Raw genomic sequence first — 8,474 nt, 5'->3', positions numbered from 1 at the left:
CTGTTCCCGAAAAAAACACCCCAAATGTGTCAAGTGTAATTTTTGTAGGACTAGCATCACCAAATAGAAAAAAGTCATTGATCCTCTCAAATAGGAAGAGCTAGTTTTTTTTTAAGTGCCTGTATTTCTGTACTTAGGTACGCTTGAACTTGCAGAGTAAGTTAGTTGTTTAACATGTTCAACATGTTTATAGTTTGCCACAAATTTATAACAATTTGTGGTTTAATCGCACAGATGTTTAAAAATTAACTTTATCAGCCTGTTGAGTACTCAGGTTTATTACAACAGTAATGCAAAAACTGAGGGCATGCTTAAGCCCTGGGTATATATAGTCAGATTTGTTACGCACCGTCGAATGTACGGCCTTGCAAAGCATAGTTCATTTGGCTAATACACGTGCGTTAACATTTGCCACAAATTGTAATACCTCTTGTGGCCTACACACTACATATTCCACAAAATGTTTAAGTAAAGTACTGATGTTGAGCAGTTGGCCACATCCAGTAAAATGAATGGATCTCTATGGGCATCTGCTGGTCAAAATGATTTATTTCCTAAACTGTAACATTAAACTGTTTTTTTTCTAAACATCAAATGGGCGAATTCAACACATAACATCTAGATCAATATCTACAAACAATTTAAATCATATTTAGATCATAATTTATGTGAATTTTTCATAAAAATTTGATATTTTACAGGCAAGGTAATGTTAGTTGAGGAATTGAGTGGTAAACAGGTACAAAAGTACTTCATATGTCCCAAAACACAGCATTATTGTATAGATGGGAAGTAAACAAAAAAATTATATATTATTTATATCATTAAAAATGTATATATTTTTGTAATCACCCTTTTAATTTCTGGCTTCATTTTTACCCCCAGGGAACTCTAATACACGAACATAGGGGCTTATGAGGGTTAAATAAATGAATATTCACCTCAGCGTCAAAAATATCAGTTTTTACGGATTTGACTAAAAACGCTCTATAATGCACCAGGTCACTAGTTGGCATTGTTACTTTGTAGGGAAACACTATGCAACTGCTCACATACACATTCTTATACAGAGTGATAAATACAAACAATCAAGATGGCAAAAGCATCGAGCAGGTTGGTTTAATAAATGTTAATAAAAAATATTAACACATGAGATAAGGGGAATCATAGTGGTGAGCATTGTTGTGATAGTTTTTAATTATTGTTTGGCTGCGTTAAAAAATTCTCATGCAAATAACGATTAAAATATTTTCATAAGTTTGTTGTGTGGCTGTATTAGGTTTATTTTATGTAAATAATAATTAAAATGTTTTCATAAGAAACCTTAATGTATGTGAACTTGATTTGTAAGTGTACTTTAGGGTTGGACTGCTTGCGTTTCTTGGCTTTCAGCGGTGAGGGTGGACGCAGCGATGTCCTCTGCTGGCGTCAGGTCCTGAGGCAGATCCACCTCCCGTTACACGGCGTGCCCGATTTATGCTGGCAAGCTTGGGATTCCCCCGTCTCCTGACATCATTGTAGCGCTTGCGGCGCAACGTCCTGGGGATTCCAGCTGATGAGACAATTGTGGCTATTTCCTCTCACGCCTGTTTAACCGACGCTGATTTGGGCTGGTTTCTCCTATCCCCATACAAAACAACTTCTCTGTCTTTGACTGCTCTTACAAGAACGTCGGTCTCCTCGGCTGTGAACCGCTCCTGGCGTACGCCTGGTAAATCCGTCATAATAATAGCAACCCGCCATGGAACTTGCGCCCTTGCGTTTAAAGGGAATGTTGGATGACGTTCTGATTGGTTTATTTGACGTTACGCCCAAACCACACCTATGAATAATGAACCTACTTCAGACCAACCCCTTATTGATTTGCGCCTGGCGCAAGAGTTATTTCTCCCGCCGTAAAAATAGCAACAGCGCCCAAGATCCACCCACAAAGTCACTTGCGCGTTTCAGATCGTTAAAATAGGGCCCTAAGTATGCAACTTTAAAATGCCTCATCGGCCATCCGAACTAACCTGCTCGATGCTTTTGCCATCTTAATTGTTTGCATTAATCACTCTGTATAAGAATGTGTATGTGAGCAGGTGCATGTTTCCTTACAAAATAACATCGCCAACTAGTGGCCTGGTGCATTATACATCGTTTTTGGCTGTTAAAGGAAATCAATGTTTTTTCATGTTTAAGTGCTATAATTGGGTTCCCAGTGCTTCTATCAACCTAGAAAATGTAATAAAGATCAACCCAGTAACTTGGTTTTGGTAAACCATTCTCTGCAAGCATGTGAAAAAACGAACCCACAGAGTTGCGTATAAATAACACGAAGTGTGAAAATCATGCAATACATACGCCAAATTCCACTTTGGCATGCATATGATACGCCAGTCGTTCCCATTCACTTTTAAACTGTTTATCTTTTTTTGTCGTTTTATTTATTGGTTTCTCAATTTTTTGCTTTTTATTACCATTTTCGCTTGGGTTTAGGGTTAGAACAACCTTTTGTTATATAAAAATGACATCCTAACCCAAACCCCAATTCTAACCACAACTTCAAGCGACCATGGCTTAAATAGCCTATAGACAAAAAACATGGAGAAACCTGTATATTAAATATCCACCTTAAGCAAATCTCAAATCTAACCCTAAACCCAAGCGAAAATGGTTTAAAAAACAGAAAAAAATTGAGAAACCAATAAATAAAAGGACAAAGAAAGATTTGCCGTTTAAGTAAATGGGAAGGGCATGCCAAAGTAGAATTTGGCATATGTATTACACGATTTTAACACTTCATGCTATTTATACGCAAATATGTCAAATAAGATTTGGCTCTCCTTGTGATGTCAGAAGGGGATCTTATTATAATAATACCGCCCCTTAATCTGCACTATCCAACAGCACAGCCATTTAGTATAGAGATCAGCTCATTTGCTTGCACCTTCAAAGTTCTAATGTTAAAATGTTATAATAAATTATCTATATGGTGTTTTGAGCTAAAGCTTCACATATGTACTCAAGGGACACCAAAGATTTATCTGACATCTTAAAAAGTCTTGTAAAATGTCCCCTATAACAAACAGCCAAAATGCAATAAAGGTTGTGTAAACGGCCCCTGAGATTGAAAATACTCTAGATCTCAGTAAATGCATTTATATGGTTACAGCATACACAAATTGATCATTACCTTGGTCGTTAAATTGTAAACAACAACATGTCACAAAAATGCAGCTAAAAATAAATTTAATCCGATTGTGTACCCTTACTGAATATTAATTGTGTCTTTCAGCATACAAATGTAGACAAACATAAGGGAAAATCGGTGGGGGGTTTCAACACTATTTCACTTCACTTCTTAGGACCGTGACGTTGCCATTAATTTAACGCTCTTTCTTCTTCTTTGACACTTTCATCAATCATATATGTTACTAGTATTACTAGTATGTCTCTGCTTACACTGAGACCACACACTAATGGGACAAAATGTGTGTGTGTGTGTAACCTGCTGTCGGATAAGAGAACATCCCATCTTTGGGGGTCAGAGGGAAACGGGTAAAAGAGAGCGGGTGCTGAGTTTGTAAATTCTCCGGGTGCAGGGCGGGTGTGCAGTGTGTAACGATAACCAAACAATACTCACTTTCAGTGCTCCGTTTGCTTAAGCAGCTTTCCATGGACAGGAATCGAAAGCGGAAAGATGAATGTTGTTCCCTCGGCCGCTTCATTTGTTCTCCCCCATTGAGTTCGTTCAACTTAGTTTGACCTTGTTGATTCATTCGCCTCTATATGATTTGGTTTTTACTAATGTTTTATTTATATTTTGTGCTAGTTTGGATCAAGGGAATAAGTGTAGTTTAAAGTGGATGTTGACTATTCCCACTTGTACATTTTTTGTACTATGTTTATAATTGGCTCGTATAAGACAAAATATTGAATTCTCCCTCATTTGTAAGCTGCTTCAGAGAAATCTGCCTGCTAAATAAATAAAAAAATGTAATGACAAAATGTTAATAAATTTGTATGATTCTTTACATTTTTTGATTTAATAACTCTTTAATAAAACATTAACTAATTAAAAAATTTCTAAAACAAAAAGTTTCAAAAAGCTTTCGAGGACATTTTTAGGATAAATCTCTTTAATGAATAATATGATTTTAAAAGTGTTTTACAGATCATGAGCCCCATTCACTTCCATATATTATTTTTCCTACTATGGAAGTCAGTGGCTCATGATCATTCCCTTAAAAATGTCTTCTTTTGTGGTCATCAGAACCAAAAAATTATACAGGTTTGTAACATGAGAGTAAATGATGACAGAATTTACTTTCTTTTTCAACATGATCTCCCAAAAATCCGTGAAATAGTCACGCATTATTTTGCTCAGTTTTGCGTGACATTGTCACGTATTTCCACCATATTACGTGCCCCTGACACGACTTGCTTTTCCGTGACAGTTTCACGTATTGGTTACTCAACTGTTTTTCCTATTTTTAAACAATTTTCGCTTCGGTTTGGGGTTAGATTTGCTGTTTGCGTTAGGATGTCACTTAATGTATTGGTTTATGAAAAAAAAATCGTATGCTTTTTAAACCATCGTCGCCTGACGTTGGGGTTAGAGTTGGGTTTGGGTAAGGATGTCATTTTATGTAACAGAAGGTTGTTCTAACCCCAAACCGAAGCGACAATTGTAAGAAAATAGGAAAAACAGTTGAGTAACCAATACGTGAAACTGTCACGGAAAAGAAGTCGTGTCAGGGGCACGTAATATGGTGGAAATACGTGACAATGTCACGCAAAACTGAGCAAAATAATGCGTGACTATTTCACGTATTTTGTGAGATCAGGTTGTTCTTTTTGGTTTTTGGGTGAACTATTCCTTTAAGAGCCATAACAAGCATCCTAAAGTTTTTCTTTTTAACGAAAACAAAAAAGTCAGAAGTGTTACGTCATTTTCACTTTCATCCTCATACATTGGACCCAGACCCAAAATAGACTGGGCAGTTCCTGCAAGTTCAAGTGTTTAGGAATCTCCTTTGCCTATTTTCTTTAATGTCATGCAGTTCTTTCTCCTTTTCTGTGTTAGTATTCCACTGCCCACTTTCTTTGATCCCCTTGGCCTTTATGTGGCCATAGAAACTTGTTTCCGGAATCAGTGCGTCAAGCCCTCAAACGTGAATGACTAGCATGTACAAAAGCTCTGTGCGGGAGGACAAGAAAATATCGGCTATTCGTCTGGTGATGTCACCGTGCCAAAATTAGGCTCCTTAAGAGAGAGAGAGAGAGAAAGGGGCGGCCTGGAGACTTGTTGAGAAAATAAATGAAAGAGCCAAGTACGTAGCCCAAGGCCTTGAAGAGACCAAGAAAAGAACTGGTTTAATGGTATGTCCTATCTAGGTTTTCAGTTAAAGATAAAAACAGCATTGAATTGATCCATTAAAGAGAAAATTATCAATTTATTACACGGCTCTCTGAAATATTTATTTCTGGTTAATCAAAGCACATGTTGTATAATAACTGTTCAAGGCAACTTACTGTATTTACTAGCGGTTCCTTAAAGGGATAGTTCACCAAAAAAATGAAAATTCTGTCATTTACTCACCTTCATGTTGTTACAAACCTGATTGAGTTTCTTTATTGTTAAAAACAAAAGAAGATTTAAAGGGCTCTAAGGGATTGTGCACACCAAAGCTTTTAAACGCGCCTGGCGGATGCCGACTGCCAGTTTTTTTTCAGCTGAGCGCTTTGATTGCAGTGATTCTTCTGCTTTGTTTATCAGTCGTTAAACGATGCACCGGTTGGTTGTTGTGATGTTTATCCCGCCCCTTCTCCACTGTGATTGGATGGCTGTGTGAGAACAGACATTGAATATTTTTCAACTCTCGCCGTTCAGCGCTGAATGCAAAAAAACAGCTTCTGGCTTTTTTGAAAAGCTGCGCTTTCATATTAAACAATTAAAAACGTACGCCAGCATAAAGCTTTGGTGTGCACGCTATCCAAGTGCGTCTGTCATGTTTTCTTGTGAATGAGTTTTTTATCTATGGATTTTGCCAACAAACCGGTGCTTTTCAATTGCCTGAGGCCTGGATTTAGCTAATTTTAAACAAAAGTATTCGATGAACATATAATACAGTACTGTGCAAAAGTCTTAGGCCACCATGCTACCATTAGATTTGTTGTTTTTGCAATGTTATAGTGATCATATATAATTATTTCTCAGTCTCTTTATTAGAATACAACCAGAAATACAGGAAATGTGTATGTAGTATGTAAAACTGTATAAAACCTGAAGTGTCAAGTATTTATGGTAAACTCCCCTTCACTTGAGCAATAGCAGGCAGCTGCAGGATCTCTTAATCCTAAATAAAATTAAATCCTTATTTCTATTTCTAATCAAATGACTTCAGGACTTCAGTCTCCTCAAAAAAGCTCAAGATGTGTTTCGTGCCAAGAGAGGTCACACTAAATATTGACCGATGCCTGAAGAAGACATTAAGTTCTGAAAATTTTTTTGTTTTTAATTTTGTGTGCATATTTCCTGTATTTTCTGTTTGTATCTTAAAAATGAGAGAAACAAATATGGACGAACATTAAAATTTTGCTAAAACAACGAAGCTGGTGATGGTGGCCTAAGACTTTTGCACAGTAATGTACGTGCCGAGAGCATTCAGTAAAATCATTATCTCATTTTTGACGGAGGTGGAATTTAGAGGATTTTGCATCTGATGGTAAGCACACAGTTAATGGTATCCACTGACTTTCATAGTAGGAAAACAAATACCATGAAAGTCAATGGGTATCATTACACTGAAAAAAATGATTAATTCAATTTACTAATTTTTTTTTAAGGTAGCCTAAGTGTTCACAATCAATTTATTTAAGATACATTTAAACAAAAGTTTTTTGTTTTGTTTTGGCGGCCGGTGCATGTTTTTAATTGTTTCCAATGGAAGCGAAGTGTTTTTCAAAAAAGACAGCAGCTAGCATTTTTCCCTGTGCTAAAAGCTGGCATGCAGCGATTTTTACGCCGAGTGTTGAAAAATATTCAACTTAGAGTGAAAAGCTCAGCTCATCAGTTCTTACACGTCCGTCCAATCACAGTGAAGGAGGGGCGGGTTAAACATCACAACAACCAACCAGCACATTGTACAACGACTGAAAAACAAAGCAGAAGTATACCAATGCGCTCAGCTGAAAAAAGCTGGCAGTAGGCTGAAAAAAGCTGTCCGCCGGGCACTTTCAGCTGCGTTTAAAACGGCTTTTGTGGCCTTAAGGGGTTGTGTACACCAAAACTTTTACGCCCGCGGCCGGCGCATGTTTTCAATTGTTTCCAATGGAAGCTCGGCGTTTTTCAAATAAGCCAGCAGCTAGCGGGTTTTTTCCGCGCTCGTCGCTGAGCGTCGAGAGTTGAAAGAGATTCAACTTAGAGGCTTTTCACACTGCGCTTAACCCTGGGTTATCTTCATTTTAAACCCTGCTTTTAACCCTGGGTTAAGGAGCGTTTCACACCTGTAATTTGAAAGCGGTGTTAGCACCAAACGCATGCAGTGTGAAACGAAGCAGGGTTAGAATGTTATGACCCTAATTAAACACAGCTGAAGTAGCTAATCAAGGTGTTCAGGGTTGCTTGATAATTACAGACAGGTGTGTTGGAGCTGGGTTGGAGACTCCTGACCCAGGGTTTAGGAATGCACAGTGTGAAACGTCAACTTATGAATACCCAGGGTTATCTCTTAACCCCTGGTTAAATTTGAACAGTGTGAAACATTAAAAAAATAACCCAGGATTCCGTTAACCCTGGTTTTAGAATAACCCAGGGTTAACAATTTCAGGTGTGAAAAGCCTATTTGGGAGAAAATCTCCGCTCGTCAATGTCAGTTCTCACACGGCCGCCCAATCACAGTGGAGGAGGGGCGGGACATTACTACAGCAACCAACCGGCTCGCAGCTGAAGTATCACAGCTACCAAAGCGCTCAGCTGAAGAAAGCTGGCACTTAGCTGAAAAACAGCTGGCATTCGGCGTCCTCAAGGCGTTTTCAGCCGCGTTTAAAAGTTTTGTTGTGTCCAGCCCCTAACTTGACTTCCGAAGACTTCTGCAAAGAATATATAACAAAAGAGTCCTTCGAGAGCAGATTATTTATTATAAATAACCAGTAAATTACTTTCAAATTCAAATCATAGTAGTATATCAACTACCACACCTGATTTATTGCCTGGCTGCCAAACCTCTGCCAAATGTTACATTTTGACTAGGTAGTAGCCATTAAATTGATCGATAAACAAACACAGACCGGACGTTAACTTTGGGCCAGGTGTGTAACTATGGCAACCCACGTGCATCTGATGAAATCGTCTACAGACGATTTCATCGGGCGTACGTGCGGTGACGCGATAATCGTCTGGTCCAAACTTTTCTTACGGTTTCTGTTTGTTTATGGTCTGACTAGTTGCTGAAACTGAACTCTTAAACAAATACCTCGTTGAAAATAAC

This window comes from Paramisgurnus dabryanus, chromosome 8 (genome assembly GCF_030506205.2).
Source record: "Paramisgurnus dabryanus chromosome 8, PD_genome_1.1, whole genome shotgun sequence".
NCBI lineage: Eukaryota > Metazoa > Chordata > Actinopteri > Cypriniformes > Cobitidae > Paramisgurnus > Paramisgurnus dabryanus.
Note: the sequence above shows the minus strand (reverse complement) of the source record.